The sequence below is a fragment of the Onychomys torridus genome, chromosome 11 (assembly GCF_903995425.1).
Source record: "Onychomys torridus chromosome 11, mOncTor1.1, whole genome shotgun sequence".
Classification (NCBI taxonomy): Eukaryota; Metazoa; Chordata; class Mammalia; order Rodentia; family Cricetidae; genus Onychomys; species Onychomys torridus.
The window spans coordinates 54,679,000-54,703,727 of record NC_050453.1 but is presented as its reverse complement, the minus strand read 5'-3'; the positions used below and the strand labels follow the sequence as shown (position 1 = coordinate 54,703,727).

At 41.3% G+C, this 24,728-nt stretch overlaps 1 pseudogene; it reads right to left on the bottom strand.

The window, feature by feature from the left end:
• Positions 1 to 231: 231 nt before the first annotated feature.
• LOC118592881 lies at positions 232 to 820 on the bottom strand (annotated as a pseudogene).
• Between the last annotated feature and the right edge of the window lie 23,908 nt (positions 821 to 24,728).

The window sequence follows — 24,728 nt, the reverse complement described above, 5'->3', positions numbered from 1 at the left end:
CTTTATTGATACCTTTGGGAGGCCCGCCCCTTTTCTGAACAGAAACAGGAGTGGATGGACAGGGACAGAGGGGAGATGGGGGGAAGAAATGGGAAGAGGAGGGAAAGGGAAACTGCAGTCAAGACATAAAAGAACTGAATAAATTTAATAAAAACATAAAATCTACCTAAAATAATTGCATCTCTTAAATAACAGATAAATTTGAAGTCCTGGGGGCCTCGTTGCTGCACACTAATTTCCCTTGTCATTTCTCCACCAACACACCCCCACTGCTGCCATTGGGGTTCGTAGGCTTCCTCTTGCCGATGCTTTCAATTCTTCAATCTCAGCATACAGTTTATGTATCACCCATTCCATTGCTACTCAGCATTTGTTAGCATTGGAAGACGTGGTCCTTCAAGGTAGCTACTGAGGCTGACCCCTTCCGTGGTGATGATGGCTTCCTGGGTCAGTACAGTTTTCTCGAGATGCTGGGGTACAGCTTCTGTGTGTGCCTCTCACCTACTAAGACCCTAATTGAAATAAGGTATTAATGGACTTGAGCTCCGTTGTCTACTTTATGGAGTCAACTACAGGATGCTCTTGCATATATTTTTTTGTTCATGCTGCACCAAAAAGAGACTTCACAGCAGAAGGCAGGAACTCACTCTGTGCTGAGGAGTCTGTGGCTGTGTAGATTTCCTGAGGGACCAAGATGTCTGTCCAGCATGCCAATGCCAACCACAGTCGGGTTCGTGGGGATTGGGTGTTTCTGCGCTGTGCCAGTGGTAACCATTTCCCATGGGTGATCAGTGATGTGCTGTCAAGTACAGCTCTTCATGATGCCAGCCACCTGCCTGGTGTCCCTGATTCATTCCTTCTTATGGCTGAACAATCTCTCTCTCTCTCTCTCTCTCTCTCTCTCTCTCTCTCTCTCTCTCTCTCTCTCTCTCTTCCTGTGTGTGTGTGTGTGTGTGTTTGTGTGTGTAGTTTCTTTATATGTTTGCCCATTGATAGACATGCGATCCATCAACACATTCTTCCATTTCTGTTTTCAAAATCTATCTAAAATCCAGCCCCTTTTATAAGCCTCACTCAAACTATAGCTGTTGCTGCTAACACTCAAGCCTTATGTCATAGAACTTCCCTGTTCAAACTGTCTCATGCATCCCTGTTTCAGCTGCAGAAAGGGGTCCAGGTCTTATCGTGGTCTCATGACCTCTTCTGCACCATTAGCTTTGGATACTATCTCATTGTATCTCTCTTGCCTATTGGCTCTCCTACTGTCTCTCAAACATATCAAGTACACATTCACTGCGGTTCACAACAGTTTGGCCGAGGATACTCCAGCTTCAATCCCTGGAATCTATCTGTGTGATCCCTTTTTGTTCTTGTTTTTGCTTGCCTGAGCCTTGGACCCAGAGCCCAGCCCATGCTATGCAAGTGCTCCAGCACTGAGCTGCATCTGCAGGAAAGTCATTATGGATATGATTGTGTTTAGAAAATATAGACATGAAGAGATATGTAGGATGATCTAATAGACCTTAAACATTATTACACAGACTCTATAACAGAGAGGCAGAGGCCATGTGACACAAACAGGGGAGAAGGTAATGAAAAGATAGAGCAGAGAGATATTTGAAGATGCTAGATTAGACAGGGATGCTGCGGCCATAGGCCAAGGAATGCTGCAGCTACCAGAAACCAGCAGAAGCTGGAACTCCTTCACATTCAACCCCAGATTTGGCCTGGCCAGGACACTCCTTTCAGACAGACCCTGAATTTGATGGAACTCTTTATGTCACACGTGTTATGAAAGTGCTCCATCACTAAGCCACACCTATAGCCCTGACTTTCTGGTTTCACCAAGTTTATTGTCATTTGATATAAGTATATTGTCACATAAACATCTCTTGCCATTTCTTCATCCTAGTATCTCCCCATGACAGATATGAGTAATGCTAATTCCTTTACCCCTTCAAGTCTCTGACCAAATTCAATTTCAGAGAGGCATCCCCCGTCCCCATATGTAAAACCCACACATGCACTCATGTGTGTGCACACACGTTCTTGCAATCACCACCTCTATTACTTTTCCTATCATTATTATTTCCTAACATTGTATCTATTTTTGCAGCTTCCCACTCCTAAAATGTCACCTTCAAAAGAACAGATATATTTTTCTCTTGTAGTTACTCTATATTACAAGCACATAAAACAGTACCTTGTACAGGGCAGAAGCCTAATAACTACTTGTTAAACAAGTTTGGTTTCCTTGAATTGTTTACAGCGATTCCCCAGGAGCAATAATTGTCTGGCTCTGCGTTTATCATCTATTTTCAACAATGCCCACAAATGAACAGTCACAAATATCTTGCTCTAATCTTGCATTAAGAAGGTCAGATCTGGGGCTGAAGAGGCAGTTCAGTGGCTAAAAGTACAAGCCGTTCTTGCACAGGATCCAAGTTCAGTTCCCAGCACCGGAACCAGGTAGCTCACAACAGTCTGTAACTCCAGCTCCAGAGGATCCGACGTCCTTCCCAGGCACCCTCATTCTTGTGCCCAAGCCCCATCCCCCAGCACACACATTGAAAATAAATAATTGTTTTAAAGGTCAGATAAAGATACAAGCTCTAAAAGCCAACAGTGCCAAACAAGAGTATACAGTTCAGGGAGCAGTACCCTAAGGAGTTTTATAAGGTATATTCTGGGCTTTACAAGTCACATCTTTGGGGCAGTGCCCAGGTGTTAACATTATTTTAGAAAAACAGTAGCTGGATGTAGGAGCTACCTCAGATTTTTTTTTTTTTACCTATATACTTGAAAACTTGAGAAAGAAATGTTATTGCATTTTGTTATATTTTTGCAATCAAATGCAAATGTTTTTCAGCATTGTGTGTCAGACACTAATTACTTTTCCATTACCTAAACCGGTCACAGCTGTTCTTGTGCCACACCTGTCACTGGGTAAGATCATTTCGGGAGCTGTCAGATTTTATGCTGTCCATCAAATGTGTTGACGATCAACGTCAGCAAAGGCCATGATTCTACTTACTGCAGAGAGGACCCTCCAGGTTCCTCTAAATCGTGCTGCTACCTTACTTGCATGTAGAGTAAGCACTACTATTTTTTTTTAACTTTTCATTTGTTCCGTTTAATTTTGTTTTGATTAAAAAAAAAAAAAAAAACAAGTAGTATTTGAATTTGCGGTTTACTTTTATTTTCGTATTTAATGAAAGCAAACGTATTATATAGTGACCTGTTTTACTGTTGGCACACTTGTGCCTTGAACCTCACCCTTCTGATCGATAGGGATGGTTTGGAAGTGGTTTGTTTGTTTGTTTGTAATTATGTAGGTGTGTTTGTACATCTGAATGCTGTTGCCTGTGGAGAACAGAGGCATTGAGTCCCACTGAAACCGGAACTTAGGCAGTGGGGAGCCACCTGTCCTGGGTTCTAGCAACTGAATGCAGGTCGTCTGCAAGAACAGCTTACCTTCTTAACCCCTGAGCTATCTCTCCACTCTCAGTTAGGGACTTGGTGTGTTCCAGATTTTTCCTCGTTTTTTTGAAAACCATTCTCTTAGTGGGGAATGAGTGAGGTTAGTCATGGAATCAGTTGAGAACTGGCTTCTGGCATGAGGAGGTGATCACCTTGTCATTTGACCATGCTCACGTCTCAGCTGTCCACTTCTGGCCCTAGTATCTTCAGGTATCATCTTTAGATCTAACTGGCAGCAGCTGCATTCTGTTTTGAAGCCAATATTGAAGAAATGGCAGGGTCATCAATAAACTGATACAAACAGACTCTGCTGTTATCTATCACTGTCTTGAGAGCTTTTGTCTACAGAACTCAAAGGAGAGAAGAAAGAAGAAAGCAGATTTTAAACAAAACAACTGAGGCATATTGTTTGTACTGGGAACTGTGGTTAGTGTTCGATGTACAAGATCTCATTTAGTACTTTGAGGTCAGTATTATCATCTGCGTTTGCCATGGGAGAAACTGAGGAATAGCTCAATTAAATAGCTACAGAACAGTTAACTCACTTGGCTTGCTCAAGCGACCCATAAGCATTTGATCAAAGATTCCACTCTAGACTGGTCTGACTCCACGTTTATTATTTAGCCAATTACTTGGCTTGCTACAGTGTAATTTTAATCTAAGAAGAATCTGAGGTCTCAAAACGTTTCTCCTGAAAGAGAGAAATTGTCCGGCAAATTGAGGAGAAGATTGGTTCTTCTTTACTCAACTTGGGTTCCAATTCCAGAGAAACACTGTGTGTCTGGGAGCTTTGAGGAGGAAGCCGGGCTTTAAAGAAAAAACAGACCATGGCTATAAAGAGTCAGATGGCTGACATCTGGACAGCTTGTGGTGGAGCTGAGAAGGCTGCTGTGTGAATTACAAAGGTATGACAAATTTTTAACTCTGTTCTAATTTGGCTCAGCCTGCCTCTCTTCAAGTTTTTTGGCATAGCTTCTGCCATTTGGGCTAAAATGCCCTTTCATGAAATGGTATACTGCCGAGGATTATCACGCAAGTTTTCTGTTTTGTTTTCTACCTCACTTTGTTTATGTGCTGTAGGGAAGGGAACTCGTCATCTTTGATGGTTCCTTACATCATATTCTCAACTCAGGGCATGGAGAGCCCCTCAGTATAAGCATTTACAGTTACACAGGGATTGTTACTGGGGTGTCTGGCTCTCGGGGATCCCTACAGGAGTGCGGAGCTCTCACAAAACCTCATGGGCTCTGGCTCTTCATGACATTCTTGCTCTCCACTGCCTCTTGACCAGCAGCTGTCCCGATGCTCACAAATTGACATCTGCAATAATTCCCATTAACAATCCAATGTGCTATGTCTGACTTCTCAATCTTGATCAAACTTTAAAAATATCTTGTTTCAGTTTCTACATAGGAAAGGATTTCAAGTTACAATGTGGCATGAAACTGACTTCAGAGTAAGAAGACTCAGGATCACAGATTCAGGGCCAGACAGCACCTGAGTTCTATGTTGCCACACAGGACAGTGGAAATGTGAGGTAACCCTCCAGACTACTAAGCAGTGCTTCTCAACTTGTGGGTCTCGATCCCTTGGGAGGGATGATCCTTTTACAGGAGTCACCTAAGAACATTGGAAAACACGGATATTTACATAATAATTCATAATGGTAGCAAAATGACAGTTATGAAGTAGCAACAAAAATGATTTTATGACTGGAGGTCACCATGACATGAGGAACTATATTAAAGGATTGCAGCACTGGGAAGGTTGAGAACCACTGCTCTAGAGTCTACTGGAATTGCCCTCGTTACGTGCATTTCACAGGTAGACAAAAGGACCGCTGAGAAGCAACACAATTCAGAGTCACCTACCCATGCAGTAGTGTAGAAAGGATTAAAACCTAGGTCTGTCTTACCTGAAAGTTATTGTTTCTAGTTGATCCAATATATTAAATCTATTTGAAGAAGGCGAGGTTTTTTGTACTCTGAGTTTGGATAAATACAATAAAGGAAAATAAGACACAAAGGTAATCAATAGCAGATTCTTCCCTGTATGTAAAAATGTTAGGAAAGTAGGCAGGAGATATGGGTTCTGATCCCAACTTACTATACCAAATTACCATGTCAGTGATCTAGAGAAATTTATTCAGTTCTCACAGCACTGGACTCTTCAGTCAATGAGCTTCAACTGTCCTCCAAACATAAGCTTATATTTAATTGTCTAAACACAGTGATAGTGCTCCATTAATAGGAACACATGACAAAATTCCTCTTACGTGGAAAATTAAGTTAGACTCTGTTCTCACATCCTCTAGAGTCCCTAGTTGCCAGATTTACGTTCATTTGCATGTAATTGTTCACTTCTGGCTGTGAAAAATTACAAATAAAACTTTGATTTAGGCTGGGCATAGTAGCAGACACCTATAGTCACAACACTTAGGAGTTAAAGGATGGGGGTTTATGAGTTCAAAACCAGCTTGGACTACATAGCCATCCCCTACTTTAAAAACATAAACAGAACAAGCACACACCTTTATAGAGTGGGGCAATGGTAACATATTATTAGGCAAAATCAGTGCAGGTCCACCTTATTTTAAATACAGAGGCATTATAATATTAATAATAACCAACACATAGATGGATTTTTTTCTAGTTGTTTTTAATATGGTGCCTGTAATTGCTTCTACAACATGATGGACATATTTTCTTTAGTTGAGAACTTAATCCTTAATTTTGACAGGGAAAATTTAATCTGAGTTTCATTGTTTAGATTTATATAAATATCTACCTAAAAATTGTAGTCTGCTTCAATTTCCAAAAATGCCTATTGGTAATTAAAGATGCTTATGTATCAACTTTTGAAAGCTAAAAGCATTTTAAGGTATGCCAAAGTACACAGAACTATTGTACAGATGTGTCTATGCATAAATGTCCAGCTTAGCCTACCTGGTGTACATGTCAAGCTACTACAGATCCATCTTCAGAGAGCAGCATGCTTGAGAAGTTATTTTCTCCTTTGTGCTTCTGTGAATTATACTAATTTCTCAAAATGAACAAATATTACATCCATAATAAAAAGGTTATTTCCACAGTATTACCAGATAATGTTTCATTCATCAACGCTAAACTATCTTGGTATTTGTTATATTTTATTTACTTCCATAACTGTAAGTGCTGGTGAAGGTGAGTGACATCTGCTGTCAGAATATCTAAATATCAGACACACTTACTAAACAGAGAAAATGTGATTTCTGAAGATTAACAGTATGAAGCCATAGGAAGGCAGTGACAATGGAGGGTCATCTGAAACCTGTCACAGCCAACTTGATGGCAGCTTACTATTAATAACAAGGCTGCTAAGATAACCGTAAACAATGAGACTTAAGAATAAGTGGAAAAGCGATGTGCTAGAGTCCTAAAATTAGCTTTTCCCATAAAAGAGGCTCGCATAACCACCATTAATGATTTCGACTCCAACTTTCCAAATCCATGAATTCACTTGCATTAATACATTTATTTTGCAGGCTGAATATACCCTTGCATAGAAACCAGTTCTGGGCATGTGCAGTTGAAGTTTATTATTTATTTTGGTTATTTATAAATATAATCCATTTTCTAAACTTGACTGGTAAAGGGTTCATCAAAATTCACTGAAAGGGAGTACAAAGGAATCCCATTCTTTCACGTACTTAAAAAATCATAGAAACTTCTAGAGAAAGGACTAAAATGGCCTGAGAGACTCAGCGGCTTCTTATGAAGACGAGAGTTTAAAACTACAGCTTGTCGGCCTGAGATAATTCATGCTGGACCCAGTGAATAAGAATCAGGGTTGGGGATTTAGCTCAGTGGTAGAGCGCTTGCCTAGCAAGCACAAGGCCCTGGGTTCGATCCTCAGCTCAAAAAAAAAAAAAAGAACAAAACAATCAAGTACTCCAGAAAATGAAGAATATAGCAAATGTCATAAAAGAACATTCCACTTAATCTGGCAGAAATTGAAAATTCAGTCTGTTATTCAAAAGTTTATAAACGTTAAGAGTTTAAGCACTGGTCATACATTTTAAAAAAGAACCTGGGGCCTATGCAGGGACACTTTGCTCAGCCTGGGAGGAGGGGACTGGACCTTCTCAACCCAATCTACCAGGTTGAGCTGAATCCCCAGGGGAGTATTTGCCCTAGAGGAGATGGGAATGGGGGGGAGGCTGAGGAGAGGATGGAGGGGGCAGGAGGAGGGAGGATAGGGGAATCTGTGGCTGATATGTAAAATTAAATTAAATTATAAAATATAAATAAATAAATGAATAAATAAAGAAAAGAAAAATAAAAAGATAATCGAATGTACATGAAAATTTTGTCCATTAAATTCGGGGACTATTGTCCTGTTAAAAGTCCAAGAAGACATAGGCTATTTTTCCCAAGAATTCAATCATAGTCAAGGTCATCAGTTTTCCAAGTATGAGGTTTTTATATAGCAGTGTATCATGATGAAATTTTACAGACTTGAATGTATACATAAAGTCGGGTTAAATTGGCTCATAAAGTTATAGAGGAGAGTGGTTTGGGGTTTTTCTTTTGAACTCTGGGTCTGGCTTTCTTAGAAGGCTGTTGTGGTCTACCAGGATATTCCCTTAGCCTTACATTATTAAGGAAGCTGCTGACTGAACCAGTATGGTGTTTCAGATTTTGACTGTCTATTTTTGAAGCTAATTCTCAGCTCTATTATTTCTAAGAAAAATGGATACCGAAGAGTGTAGACAAGGATGCCCACAATAAGCAGATTATCTTCCCCCTGTTAATTGTACAGCCAACAATGCATCATCCTCCCCGGTGCTCAAATGAAAGAGTGAGGCTTCCCACCTTTCCCTCCACCCGCAGACCCACCTAAAAGAGTTTCACAATCCACATCTCTTCAAATGGACGCCGACTGGAGGAAGACACAGCTATTTGCTTTCCTAAAATGTCAAAACCGTAAATATTTCCAAATATACTCCTACGCCGGGCACCATGCAGGCTTCATTATTTTGAATTTCGAAGCAGCCCCATGAGATAAGTTGATGTTACTTCCCTTTGACAGAAAACTGAGACATCTAGTGATTAAGTGTACGCAGCTGGAAAGTAACTATGCCGGATTTTACTGTCTCCAAAAGTCAGGAGAATTTCTTAAAATTCCCTCTTTCAGGCTCTCTGAATAAGAACATCTTCATTTTTGTTGTTTGTTTATTTGTTTGTTTTGTTTTGTTTTTTGAGACAGAGTTGCTCGGTGTAGTTCTGGTGCCTGTCCTAAATTTCGCTCTGTAGACCAGGCTGGCCTTGAACTCAGAGAGATCCGCTAGGCTCTGCCTCCCGAGAGCCACCACCGCCCGGCTTTTTTTTTTTTTTTTCCTTAAATAAACAAGAACTATGGGTGCCCTTCTCTCTTTGCCTTGTGGACAGAGATTCTGGTCCAGGAAGTTCGGGTAAAGACGCAAACATCTCCTGTTTCCTGAGCTTCAGAAATGATTCTTGTGCTCTGTAGGCCAGAGAACCACAGCTCCCCATCACATCTTCTTGTGTGCCCTCCTGGCTTATGAGACTGTGAGACTCGACCCACACCTTTGGGGCTCTGCTCTCTCCCCAGCCCTCTTCACAACGTGTAAACACATCTCTCCCTTTGCTGAGCAGTTATGAATATGGCTCCCCCCAAAAAAGCCAACAAATGATGGTCCCTGTCCTTCTAACTCACATGGCATCCATACAACACTAACACTTCAATGACATTCTTAAGTGAGGGGGGATGGGAGATAGTCCAGTCAGTGAAGGGCTTGTTGTGTAAAGAGGAGGACCTGAGTCCCATGGAAACCCCTGCCCCCAGGTAAAAAGCCTGGCATGCTGGCTGAAAACCCCTCAGCTCTGGGGAAGTGGAGGCAGGTGGGTCCCTAGAGCTTCGTGGCCAGGCGCCTACCCTGATTATTGAGCCTCAGCATCTAGTTAGAAACCAAAAAAGGTCTCAAAAGAGGTGGACAGTACGTACCTGAGGAGGAAAGCCCACAGGTTGTCTGTCCCCTGGCGTTCACACGTGTGCACATATATACCTGTACATACACCTGTATGCCCACATGCTACACACACACACACACACACACACACACACACACACACACACACACACGAGGTGAAATAATTTTACCAGTGCTTCTCAAGAACATGTTAAAGAAACTGCTTTTAAACCTTGTCCATTCTCACCTGCATCAAACCCTTCCGCAGTGGCAGACTGCAGGGGTGAGACTCTCACGGAAGTGACACTCTCCGCAGATGGGCTGGGGATGTCCAAGTGGTTCCTGTTGGATGTAATAGGGGAACGTAATGCAAGAAAAGGATATTTAAACGCGAATCTCGCATCCTCATACTATCCAGTCCGACTCTGCTGCGGGGTGACAAGGGAAGCACACAGGAGCAGCGGCAGCGGGGATAGAACGTGAGCGGGTCATGTGATACATTGCAAGCATGCTGCTGAGAAATGGAAAAAAAAAAAAAAACCAGAAATACAGGAAACCCGGGCTGGAGAGACGGCTCAAAGGTTAAGAGCACCGACTGCTCTTCCAAAGGTCCTGAGTTCAATTCCCAGCAACCACAGACCTGTAATGAGATCTGGTGCCCTCTTCTGTATACATAATAAATAAATAAATCTTAAAAACGAAACAAACAAACAGGAAACCCTTGTAGGAGGAAAAGGCAGTCCTTAAACTGGTGGAAAAAAACAGTAGGTTTCTATCAATGGATAACATGGTGCGACGCAGACACTGTGGATCTCTGTAAAGTCAAGGTCATTCTTGGTCTATGTAGTGAGCTCCAGGCCAGCCAGAGCTACACAGTGAGCCCCTGTCTCAGAAAAAGAAAAAAAAGGGGAAGGAAGAAAGGAAAATAAAATAAAAAAGGTACGTTCTTATAACCAGGCAAGATGTCGTATGCTCTATGTCCGGACTTAGGAGATGGTGACAGGAAGATTGTTAGATATCCAGGGGCATCCTGCACTCTCCAACAGGACCCTGTCTCAAGCAGAAGAAAGGGAAGAGAGGAAAGGAGAGGGGGTCAGAGGAAGGTGTGGTTCTCACAAGTCTTGCTAGAACAGCTGGAGCAGATGAGGAACCAGTTTTTCCAAGACATCACTTTTTTTTTTTTTAAGCACTGGTCTGATCTCTGAGGGCAGAGCCCTGAGGTTTCATCACCCCCCCTTTTTAAAAAAGATTTATTTATTTATTGTTATTATGTATACAGCATGTATGACTGCAGGCCAGAAAAGGGCCAGATCTCATTACAGATGGCTGTGAGCCACCATGTGGTTCCTGGGAATTGAACTCAGGACCTCCAGAAGAGCAGTCAGTGCTCTTAACCACTGAGCGATCTCTCTAGACCTCAAAGACACCACTCTTAACCTTAACCTTGAATCACGATTTTCTGCTGGGTGACCACTCCCATAATGCTTGCTCCTAAACAACATTGCATGGGATGTTTCAATCTAATTATAAGTGTTGTGTTGTTTTGTTTTGTTTTTTCTGGGCCAGTTAATACTTTCAACTATTAAAATTGTGTGTGTGTGTGTGTGTGTGTGTGTGTGTGTGTGTGTGTGTGTTCATATAGGTGCATGTCTGTGGGGGTATGTGTAGGCCAGATATCAAGCCCAAGTATTGGTCCTCAGGTGTTTTCTACCATGTTTGTTTTTGTTTCAGAGAGTCTCTCACCGGCCTGGAAGTCACCAAGTAAGCTATGCTGATTGACCAGTGAGCCCAGGGATCTGCCTGACTCTTCTCCCTAGCACCAGGATTCAAAGTGTGTGCCATCATGTCTGGTTTTTTTGTTTTTTTTTCTTAATATGGATTTTGAGGATTGGTCTCAAGTGTATGGCAAATACTTTACGATCTTGCTATTCCCCCAGCCCTACTGAAATCTCTAAGAGAAGATTTTTCCATGAGTTCTATCCCTCCAGCTTCTTCCTGACAGTAATATGTCAGATGCTTTTCAGTATGGTCTATATCACTTTCGGTGTACCTTAAAGAGTCTCAGTTCTGTTTGCTCAGTAGTGTTATCACTAACACAGAATTTGGCCTGTACCTGAAGGAAAACGGGACAAGTTTAGACAAAGAACAAAAAGCAAACAAACAAAAACTATTTCCTGCTTATAGTTCAAAAAAAAAACAAAACACTGAGTTTTTAGCATACTATGCTTTTACTGAAAATCCAATCTTATTTCCAGTCAATGGGAGTGTAGTGTTTGAGAGAAAATGACCCCCCTAGGGAGTGGCGCTATTAGGAGGCTTGGCTTTGTTGGAGGAAGCATGTCACTGTGGGGGTGAGCTTTGGGGTTTCCTATTCTCAAGCTATGCCCTGTGTTACAGTTCATTTCTCATTGCCTTTGGATTAAGACATAGAACTCACAGTTTCTTCTCCAGCATCATGTCTGCCTGCATGCCACCATGTCCCACCATGATAATAATGGACTAAACCTCTGAAACTGTAAGCCAGCACTAATGAAATGTTTTTCCGTTCTAAGAGTTTCCATGGTCATGGTGTCTCTTCACAGCAACAGAAACACTGACTGAGACAGGGAGGGTATAGTGCTCAGCTGAATGTGACCTGATGTGAAGCTTTGATTCATCTAGAATCCACTCAACTCAACCCTGCAGAACATGTCTCCAAACCACACGTTATTCTCTTTACAGAGCTGATGACTCTCACATGCCCACTGCCAGAAGATTTAATGAGCACCAATAGCATAATAAAGAGTCTTGTTTTGGTTTTTTTCTCTCAGAATATGCTCTTTTATCTTTCACCCAAGTCACATACTCAGCATGAAATCTGAATAAATGCAGCTGCTCAATGATCTTAACATGCTGGAAGCCACAGCACAGGTCTTTGGAGGAAAAGAGACGTTGGAGGTTGGGTTACATAATCATCATAGACCGTCTTAAACCAAGAGGGGTCAAGTTTCCAAACTGCTATCATATGCAAGCCCAAATTGTCCCTTTTTATAGTGGCGATGATCCGTTAGAGTGGAGTGAGGATATGGCGCTGAGGGACTGAAGTGCTGAGAACAGTTCCCCTTGCTTCACTCATATTTCTGCAGTTGGTTTTTTTTTTTTTTTCTTGAGCAGAGACTCTGACTGCTTTTGTTCCAGGTCATCATTGGAAGGGTGTTGCTTCTCTCTCAAGCAGAGGGCAGGGATATGTTTTGTACAATGTAAAATGTTCAGGTTCTGTAGCTTTGGGTCCCTCCAACATAGTGAACATGAGGCTCTCCTCATGTATCATGCCACCCTGATGGGATTGAGGTTCAGGGCTGGAGAACGATCAGTGCTCATGCTCTATCTGCTACTGTTGCTGTGATGAGCCAAGACCTTTGTCCCTAACTCGAGGTCAAACATCTCCACCAGCACCAATGTAAGCAGCAAGCTGATGAGTCTATCCATATGCAGTGTCAAAAATGTCTGCCTCTTTATAGTACTTTACAGAGCAAGGGGTCATTATCTTCTCATTTAAAAGAAAGGCAAGGGACGCTCTCACCTGTTTGGGGAATGTTTGTTTGCTTATTCATGAAAAGACAGGGTAGGATTTCTTGCTTTGGGTTCTGTGAGGTTTCTTGCTTTGGTTGGGAATCTAAAATCCCACATGGGAGGCATATGCTGTGATAAATCTAATTTATTATAGCATTGTCAATGAAAGCCGGGAAAAGACCAATGAGATACAAACAGGCTCAGACAGATAACTCAATACAATGACAAATAGATTTTTACTGCCACTGTAATATGTTATACCATGCATATTCACTTTTGTTAATACTTATAAGCAGAAAGAGGCACTGGGGAGAGGTCTCATGGGGTAAAGAGCTTGCTGTGTGAGCATGAGAACCTGAGCTCAAATCCCTAGCACCCATGCAGGAAGTTTAGTATGGAGGCACACCTGTAATTCCAGCCTGAGGGAAGGAGAGACAAAAGGGTCCTGGGGGCTTGCTGGACATCCATACCAGCAGAATCAGTTTTACAAGTTCAGTAAAAGAGCCTATGTCAAAAATGGTAAGATATAGAACAATAGAGGAAGACGTCTGATATTGACCTCAGTTTCTCTCTCTCTCTCTCTCTCTCTCTCTCTCTCTCTCTCTCTCTCTCTCTCTCACTCACACACACACACACACACACACACACACACACACCAGAAAGAACTGGGGCACGATATAAATGGAAAGAAACCTGAGTGACATCTTTAAAGGATTGTCTTTGTATGGGAACTGTCTGTGCAGGCTTGTAATCCTGGCACTGGGTGGAAGTTAAGCAGATGATTGAGAGTTTGAGGAAACACTTGAGGGCAGTGTGGGTTACAAAACAAGTTTGAGGCTAGGTTGAACTCCATGGTGAGTTTGAGGCCAGTTTGAGCTACACAGCAGGACAAGCCACACCTCTATACCCACACATAAAAAAAGAAAGAAAGAAAGAAAATTTTAAATAAAGACAGATATAAAAATAGCACATTTCAGCTCTAAGGGGTGATAGTCAATTTTGCCTCAACTTGACTGAGTTGTAAGATATCTGGCCTCAGATATCTGGTGATATATTGCTGAGGGTATCTATGAGGATGTTTCTGAAAGACTTTAGCATTCTTACTAGGTGTGTGTGTGTGTGTGTGTGTGTGTGTGTGTGTGTGTGTGTGTGTATGATGTGGATGTGGGCACATGTGCACGGTGCATGCATGGAGGTTATAGGACAGCTTTGTGGAGTTAGTTCTCTCCCTCAACCTCTAGATGGGTTCCAGGAATTTAGGACATGTTTCCAGGCTTATGTGACAAGAATCTTTACCTGCTGAGCCATCTCACAGACATTTGAATTGGTGAAGTGAATAAAGTAGATGGCACATGTGTTTGTAGACTGATACTATCCACTCCTTCCAGGATCCAAATACCACACAAAAGCTGATGAATTCACTCCCTCTGCTCATCCTTTTGTGTTCTTGGCTGCTGTGGAATAATCCTTCTGTGTGAATATATGTTGCTATGATTGGTTTAAAAAACAAGCTGACTGGCCAATAGCTGAACTGGACAAAGTTGAGTGGGAAAGTCAAACTGAGAATGATGGGATGCGGAAGGGAGGAGTCAGAAGAGTCACCAACCAGGCGGAGAGTGAATTGGACACACAAAATGAGATAGAGATAAAAGCCACAAGCCTCAGGGTAGCACATAGATTAATAGAAATGAGTTAAATTGTAAGAGCTAATTAGTAACGAGCCTGAGCTATTGGCCAATCATTTATAATTTATATTAAGTTTCTGAGTCAGTTATTTGGGAAGCAGCTGCCAGTTATTTGGGAGTAAACAGGTCAGGACAGGAAAACTCCATCTATATTTGGTTTATAAGGGCTACAAACCAGGCCCCAGCTCTCATGCCTTTAAACTACACTATTGGTTTTCCTATGTCACCAGATTGCATAGCTCTCAGCCTCCACTATAATGTGAACTAATACCTTAAAAATCATTCTCTTTTTGCTGGTTGGTAGTAGAGCATGCCTTTAATCCAGCACTCCAGAAGCAGAGGCAGGAGAATCTCTGTGAGTTCAAAGCCAGTGTGGTATACAGAGTGAGTTCCAGGACAGATAGGGCTACATAGGGAAACCCTGTCTCTAAACTCCACACATAAATAAATAAATAAACAAACAAAGAAGTTCTCTTTCTAGATTTTGTATATATAATATATAAATGATATATGGCATAAATAGTGAACAGTATACATACACTGACATACATTTACCTAATGTGAATTATGTAACAATGTCATGTATTTTGTGGTACTTGACACATATTTTTACATATTATTACATATTACATGTTATTCAGCTTTTATATTATCTTTTGGAAATAAGCAATGTGGCATTTTATTATTTGCAAGTCAAGGAAATGATCATTCTGTCTTGTATCCGTTTGTGAAATTATATATAATTTATATAATAAGCCAATAATAATCAGCCAAGTGTAGTGGTATACACCTACAATTCCAACATTCTGGGGTTTGAGGCAGGAAGATTGAGAATTCAAGGAGTACCTGAAATGTATAGTGAGATACTATCTCAAAAATCTAAAATAAGGCCTGGGACTGTAGCTCAGTTGTTAGAATGATTGCCTGGCATGCAAAAAGCCTGAGATTGACACCCAGCATTGCTTAAAACTGAGCATGATGACACATGCCTGTATTCTCCATACTTGGCAGAGACAGGAAGTTCTTAAATTCAAGGTCATCCTCAACTGCATAGTAAGTTCAAGGCTAACCTGGGCCACATGAGACCCTGTCTGAAAAAAAATAATTAAGACAATAGTAATAATAGCAATGCATTCTCTGCTTTTCGACCCATTTTGCTTTGCTGATAGTAACTGTTTGTGAAATCTTTGCAATCTTCAATTTATAGCATTCTCTCAGATAATTCTGAAGACAGAAAATAACTATGCTTAACCACTAGCCAACATAGAATCCTCTGGCACAGTTTTGCCCACAGACAGGCAGAGAAGTGCACGGTTTGTTTATATTGAATGCTCAGTTAGCTTGAAAAATGGCAGTCTGAGTTTCTCGGTGCTTAGTAACTCTTATGCTTTATGAGAAGAGGTCAAAGGTGGAAGGGAAGTTTAAAACATTATTCTTGCAATCCAGCACAGTACCAGGAGCACAAGTGAGCCTCGTCTCGTTATTTCACTGGCAATAAATTTCAGTACTGGGCGTTTCACAGGAGCAGGCATCGGGGAGCCACGCTCCCCATCCGAAATCATCCGTTGGTGATGGCTTTTCTCCTTACCATTGCAGATATTAATTATAAAAGCAAACATTCATTTGAACAGTTAGATCTTCTTTTACCATTTTTCTTAGTCAAACTCCATCAATTTTGACAGGCAAACTTTTATAAAAACACATCATTTCACATGTCTGCTAAATTAGCTTGTTGCTACGTATGAACTTAAAACATTGACTGTTATACCAACAGTCAAAAACAGATGGGACTGCCACAAGATGGTACAGCGAGAAACTCTGGGGACATAAACTGATTTTGTTGTCTTAATGAGAGCTATTTGGGAATAATTCTTTTTTCAAGTTCTTGCCACAAAGGAGAACTTTTTTTTTTTCTGTTTACAGAAAATATGGAAATCCTGAAACCAAAACAATATTCTCTAGTTGGTAGATACTGCATAAACCAAAAGAATAATCATTATTATTTAAGTATGTATAGCATACTGCCTGAAGTTTATGTTCATCCTGGAAGGAAAGCTACTCTCCTTCAGCAATGTTTCCCACTCTCTGAACAGAAGGATTGGGGACAGTAAGAAGGTAAAGGGTAACAAACAGGAGAAACACTGGAGACAGACCGTGAAAGTAACAAACTGTTGCCAGTGGTCAATCACTGTGGTTCCTTCCGGTCTTCGTATTCTAACAGCATCAAAGCTGAGCAATTTGAGATGAAGCCCTTGGTCTCTACTAACCACTTATTTGTATGTGGCATTCCTCCTCAGCACTATGTGTCAGTCATTGCTGTAGACAGCAGGCTTAAAACACAAGCAAACAGGAGCCCTGCCCTTAATCTCCATGAATCCAGTCAAGAAACTAAAATCCCTTCTCATCCTAAGTGACATGGGCCTACTGTGTCATACTTTGCTATACGAGTCCTCGGAGGTTTTTGTTTGTTTGCTTTTGACCATTTTTGTTCTAGGGACCATGGTGTTTACCATCCACAGTGTTTTGTGAATGACTGTTCTTTGGTTTTTCCCTTTGTTTCCCTTTTTTTTTTTTTAAATCTGAAGTTGAAGTTCCTAAATAAAGGAGTCTAATCAGGATATTAACAGGCCAATCATTATTCTGAGAGGTATTGACTCTTTGATCTTCTCAGGACTTAATGATCATCTCCAAATTAACAGCTGAGGGATTTCCATTTAGGAGTCCATATCTCCTGGTCTTACTATTTTATCCTGGCCTTTACTTAATAGGAAATGTTTAAGAGTGAAAGGTCAGCTATGGACACTATCTGTTATATTCCTCTATGTTGACCATAACTCTAGCAATTTCTTTAATTCTTAAGGAAATAACCAATGATTAAAAGAAAACAAGACTGCTACCACATCCCAACTTGTTCTGTTTAACACAGATATTATAAATGCCATATTTCTACTTTAAAATATTAAGTCTACAAATACAGTAAGTTCTCACCTTTAAGGATGATGGTTTCTAGTATATATATATAAAGCTACAACAAAGTGGAAGGCAATGTGTATCTGAAGAGACACCAGTTCATATATGCATTTCTATGGTACTATTTTGCACGCCACTATTCTAGGCACTTAGGGCTCAGAGACAGTAGACCAAACAAGGCTGAAGCCCATGGAATACAATGAGTCCCCTGGTGGCATGAGCTGAGTAATGTGAGTTTCCCTTGATAATTTTAAGTGGATCTTATTTCATGATCTTCTCAAACCATGAAGTTTTTAAGTGAGACTATCATAAAGATTTTCTATGTGATGCATTCAAGCTGCATAGATTTTATTGGGTGGAATTCTATATCTCACTTCTGAGTCACTCCTAGGCATGATGGTGGAGGGGGGGCAGACAGACATAGAGATTAAGGGAAACCCCATTTTGATAGGGTTCTTTTCATGTAGACCCTAACTGTAACATGCTGGTACATGCTTTCAGGATTTTCTAAATTTTACAACTAAAGGTGTTTAGCAAGTACCTGAACTCTAGCACATTCCATCGAGACACCGGATTTTCTGTTCACTCACTAGCCAGAGAGATGGCAACCCTGCACACCCAGCTAGCACTTTCACACAACACTGATGCTTTGTTAAAGGGGGAGCTAATTATTATTCCAGTTTCCTGGCTGAAGTGTCCTGAATTCTTCTACTTGCTTATGCCTCGGGCATTGAGAGTAACAAAATCAAGTGCAAGGCTTTCTCTGACTTACATTAATGAAATAACCCAGCCATGTTTTTAGCGAAATTGCTTGTCATCAAATATACATGAAGGACCTGGTGCCCTACCTGACTAGACATGACAATTTAACTTGGTGTTCTCCATTGTGGCAACATGATCATAAACATATTAACAAGTCCCTCAGTGTGATCAACAACAGATGTAGAATTCAAAGTGTTGACAAGTCTCATCCGGTATTTGGGCCTTACATGTTTTCCACCACATCTAAATCCCATTGCTCCAAAAACTGCCTAAGCAACTGTTTTCAGAAAATCTGTTTGCTGTAAAAACATTCCTTTTTGTTTCATGCTTCAACTGGATGAGCAGGCATAGATTCTCCTGAATTGGATTTAGGGGGGAAAAATCTGTTTTGCAATGCCAACAACTTATGAAGAATAGAACCTAAACAATTCTCCAATGTTTAGAGCAAATTTTGAGATAAAATTACTCTACATATCACTGTGCATTCCTCCAAACATGAAAATTTCCAGGAAGAAGGGCATTGGCATTCTATAAGATATGCATGTAGCAAATTATCATGGGATACCTACCTCATTTTTAAGACATTGTGCTATTGTTTGTCATCTTAAAGTCTATTTAATTTGGTATTAAAGACCTAAAATAAATGGGTGCAGAACAAGTGGGGTTTTGAAATAAAACCAGTGATTAGTTGAACATCTATTAAAACAAAAGATAAGCTTTAAAAAATGTAAAGCTAGGTTTTCAGGAAATAACTGGTGCTTTCTTTTCTGCCTTCTGGCATCTTTCCCTTTGGGAATTCCCTATTTCCCACAGGAGGGGCTGTCAGTCCTCTGGCCTTAGGACCCCGGAATCAGGGCAAGCACTTCAGTAACCTGGCTAATCAGAATCCTTCACTCTTTAGGCACAATCATTTATTCCATCAGTGAGCTATAGATCCAAGGCACCATGCATTTTCCTCTGGGCTTTGCAAAAGCTCCCGGGAAATGCATGCTTTCTGGGTTGACTAACTGTAGGAACAGACTGAGCCCAGAACTGAAATAACCCAGCCATGTTTTTTCATTTGCTACCACCTGGGAGGAGCCACCCTGACAAGCTGACACAGAGAAAAGCAGAGCTCTGTTGCGGAAAGGAGGAGGGCCACAGAGGAAGGAGGAGGAACAAACCTTGGTGACCACTGTCAAAGCCCCATACAGCTTTCCCGTTGTGCCAGCATCAAATAAGTTGCTTTGGATGGTGAGTATTGGAGCTGGACAGCTTTTCCCATAGAGCCTAGACAGTAATATGTTTCACTTCCTCTTTGCAGTGTCCCAGACCTCTGTCCCTGTGCTGTAGCAGGAACCACAGGCAATACTGACAATTTAGCATGCAAGTGTTCTAAGAAAACTTCCATATCATATGTTAAAATTGAAGCTTCATATTAATTTTATGGGCCACAAAATATTCCTTCTCTTTCAATTTGTCTTTCCTGGTTGTTTAAAAAGGTAATACTTAATGCTGAGTATGTGGCTTAGTGCTAGATAGAATGTTTGCCTACCAAGTATAAGGTTGGGGTTCAAGTCCTAATACTGCGATGGGAAGTAAATCTCTTCTGAGCTCCAGGGCAACCCTAGACAGCTCATGGGCAGGTGTTAGCTCGAAGGCTGTATTTTGTCCAACCCTGATCTGATGTACACTTTGGGTATCCCCTAAGCACCTACTCTGCCTCACTCTTCTGCCAAAGGTATTTCCTAAGGACATGTTTCCACATTCTGTGTCATTCAGTGTAGAGAGAGTTAACGATCCCCCTTTGCTCCAGGAGTACCCATTGGTTTGAGTCAATGAGAAAATTCCATCTCACTGCCCATGGAACCAACTCAGAACTCACCAAGGACTGAACAGCACACAGTGAGATCGGAGGGATGTTTGCCAGGGACTCTAGGAAAGTAGCTTCCTCTCTTTCAGACTCTCGTCACATCTCAAGCATCTGATGATGCAGGAACTAAAGCTGAGCTCATATTTGCTGCAGCCTAAAAAGACCTAGCTTCCAGGAGACCACCTTTAGTAAGCCAGGGCATGGAGTCAACACAATGGCCGGATTCACTGAGTTGAATAGAATCTCAGTACCATCCACCCATAATTAGCCAGAGGACTCTGATAATGCCCCTTTACTTTGCTTGTTTAAATAAATTTCTAATATGTCTCCAAGGCATTTGAGGAAGAACCAGAGGAGACAACTATAGGCTGCTTCTAGAAGGATCACAAGACTCAGCCACAGCAGCAGAATTTCAGGATTAAGTTCAGGGACACATGGCACCTCTTCAGCTTTGGGGGATCAGATACTTCATTTTGCCTGTTTACCAAAAGTTCTCTGGGTTCTGTGGGAAGACAAGATAATTATTTAAAGACAGAGAAAAACCCCTATTCCAGTGCTGCCATGCTCTCCTCAGACTGTCCCCTTTGGCCAGAGTGGCTTCTTTGTCTTTCTCAAGCATAGCAAGCAAGAAAACTTTTATATACAATTTGCTCTTCGCTCTATCTGCAGCCTTCTTTATTCAGACTTCATGCTGCCTCTTTCCTACCACTGCCATTTCGGTCTGCAATGGGATCTTACTCTCCAAGTGGTCTTCTCTGTGCCACCCCACCCATTTCTATCTCCTAATTCTATTTGAGTTCATTGATAGAACTCCCATCTATCTGAAATTACTTTGCCACTACGTTTAATCATGTTTCCCCAGGAGAAGTTTTACAAATATGGGAACCTTGTTGACCTTTGTCACAACCCTATTCCCAGTGAAGTACCTAAAGGAGGGCCTAACACTCAATAAGTGAGTGCTGATAAAGCAGCCAAGGGGAATAGGAAGTGGGAGGTAAGGGAGACAAAAAAAAGCAGGAAAGAATGGGGGAGGGGAGGGAGAGGAGATGGGAGGGGAGGGGAGGGGAGGGGAGAGGGGAGGGGAGGGGAGGAGATGGGAGGGAGGGGAGAGAGGAGGGGAGGGAGGGGAGGGGAGGAGAGGGGAGGGGAGGGGAGGGGAGGGGAGAGGAGAGGAGGAAGGGAAGGGGAGAGGAGAGGAGGGGAGAGGATGGGGAAGAGATTGGAGGAGAGGGGAGGGGAGAGGAGGGAAGGAGAAACCCTATTGGTACTTCATATATCTTTCTTAGCATCACACAACTTAACTTTTTAACCTCCGTAAATGTCTGGCTTTCTTGTTTTAACTTTTGTACTGAGTGATCATCTGTTGGACCATTTCATGGGAGAGTAAGTGTATAGCAGCATGTAGGACTCCAGAGGTCACGTGTCTATTATTGCCACAACTTGGACAAACACTAGGAGGAAGATTATAATTAGAGTATATAATCCTCTTGCCAGCAGAGAGCTAAGAAGGCTAAATGAAGAGGAAAAAGAGACCCCCTTCTTGGAAGCATATAGACAGTATTAACCAATTGACCTAATTTCTAATTTCTCCCTTGTTTACCACGTCTTTTTAGTAATATCCAACTAAAGTGATATTAGTACCTCTTTCCTTCTCTCAAAGAAGCATGCTCCCTCCCCATTGGGTGGCCAGTGTTATATCCAGAGTGTTTCTGACTAGAGCTATTGCTTACCAGTGGCACAACCCTCCCCCAAACAGAAATCTTTCCTAGTTTGAGGTGGTATGTGACAGCAGCAATGGGAAAGAACCACATCCTCAAGTAGCAGTGTGCATCACCCCAACAGTCCTGGACTGGACGCTTATTCAGTTCACTAGCCAATTATATCCAGGTATTTGACTCATATCAAAGAGTCATTAAGAATATGAAGCAATATTAAGATCAATATCCTACAATTAACACAGATAAAAGTCCCCAAGTCATCCAAGAGGGAACAAAGCAGCCAGCTTCTACCAGACCTGCATTCATGATTCCCCTGTGTTCTGGCTTAGTGCTGGCCAAAGGCATTCTCTAAACGTTTCTTTGAATCTGTCTAAAGATGGAGTCCTTAAGTCTCCTATAATGCTGCCTGCCCAGCACAGTCATGGCACTTTGAATGCGTTAGCGTCTATGAGAGCTTTTTGTCTGAGCATCCACTATAGTATAGTCATCTCTTCCAGGAGCAGCCTAACGTCCTAACATTTAACTTCCCACACATTCTTACCAGGGGTTCCTAATTAGATCAGCAATGCTTTCTATTTTCTATTACAAAACCATGTTTCCTCCATGTTCCCAAAAGATGTCTGTATATTTATTAACCCTTTAACCTGTAGATAATGACAAAATCTGGTGTGCAAAATAAGTTCTGCCATCTGGGCAGATCTTGCCACTTGGCAAGGAGCCATATCCCAGGAGTGAAATAAGATCTGAGATGGTGAATCCTACCTGATAATTCCCTGTTTTCTTCCTAAGATAGGATGTGCCAAGGGGGAAAACTAGATTTGGATTTGCTAACGGCATCTTGTACAATCTACTCGGAGCATAAATAGTTCAAACCAAAGGTCAGATGGTCAAGAATCTCCCCTGCTTTGGGTTATGAAAGAAGAATGTCAGAATTCAAAGTATTACAATGACAAAATATGAACAAAACTAAATTTCATAGGTGGTGGCAGGCCCACTAGCTAAGAAACTGCACATTTCATAAAGGACCAGGACAGTCAGGAAGAGTCCAATGTCAAGTTAATATGCGCTACTGTTGCTTCAGGTGTTCCTGGTGTTGCACGTAAGATGAAAAGGCTCCTGCCACTTGGTCAAGAACCATTGATCTTTGACAGTCACCATGAAATTGAATAGAAGTCCAAGGGGTTATCTGTATTTTTTTATATACAAATTGAGGGTCTTACAATTGAGGGTCATGCCATCAGCAGCTTGTAGTAAAAGGCCTAATTTTATGTCACAAAAGTCCTACATATGTTTAGGATCTGTGTGAGTATGTTCCATTCTCAAGGACTTACGTTCTATGGGGTCACTGGGATTTCAGTGAAGCTGAGCATATTTGTAAGGTGCATGCTGTTTACCAAAGGGGAGGACTTTGTCTTCGAGAGAAATTCTGCCCTAGTCAAAAAAACTTTCTTTTCAGAACATTTTACCCTCTCGTTGGAAAACTAACATTTCTCACCTGAAGAGTTGAGCAACTTGATGGCTTCCATCTTAGAGCTTATTTTGGATCTTCAGCACATAACACAGGGCATGCAAATATTTGACCAGACTAGAATCATGGAAAAACTTAATGCCTTTGAGGTCCTGGTTGTTAGACGGGAAAAAAAAAATTATGTCTCAGTAAATTTGGAAAGTATTATAGTCCATAAATATTCTCAACTTTACTCATAAGGAAATAAAAGATAACTGTTTTCATTTAAATTTTAGATACTAAAAGGACACTAATGACATCTTCATAAAACACAATTGTAATCAAAATACAATTACGTGACTATAAAATACTTTGCTACTGAGGTTGTCAGTGTCAGTGCAGGGCCTTGGAAGATCATAACAAACTAGGTTCAGTCACGAGTTCCCAATAGGTCAACAAAAGACATAAGAAATAGTGATTATCAGAGAAAGGAAGTTTATTCAATTCGGCTACATTGGGAGGACAAGCAAGTGAGGAGACAGAGTGCTACCCACATCCATCTCTAGGGTAGTGACATGAGGCTGGGGTTTAAAGAGAGTGCAGGAGATAGGCATAGCTAAGCAATCCTGCTAAAAATGAGATTCTGCCATCACTAACCCACCATGTCTCAGCTCCAGACTCCCCTGAAAGATGATCTGTCTAGACTGTGTGAAATCTCTGTCCAGGGGACAAACTTCCACTCTTGCTACCACCAGAGCCATAGGCTTCTCTGATCAGACCATAGGACACTTTGGGAAACTCCAATTTCTTTGGATCCATTACTTCAATAGCCTAACAGCCAAAGGGAGGTGGGCATAAGTATCTGTTTAGAATATCTTCCTTCTTACACAAATGGGCACAGAAATACTTTAAGAAGCACCAGAGATGAAATGATTCTTGAATTAAACTACCCAGGGAAGTAAAGAATGACTATTGTATTTATGATCCCAAAGCTATTTTTAAAAGGCTCCCTATGTCTACATTTATTATTTATTTTCTTATTCTCTACTGGAAAAACAAACGAGTAGCAGGGCTGTGTAAGATCTTACGATTTTTAATGATCAGAATTTCAACTGTTAGTTAAATCACTTTACTTTTGCTTTGGTCCTATGTAAGTTGAAGCAGAGATTTCAATTACCCCATTTGAGCTTTAATATGCTCTGCCCCTGATAACCCTGCCTGTGTCAATCAAATGCTTTGTTCTTCCCAAAAAATCTGTACCTCATTGAGCTCTCTAGTGTGTGCTTGATGG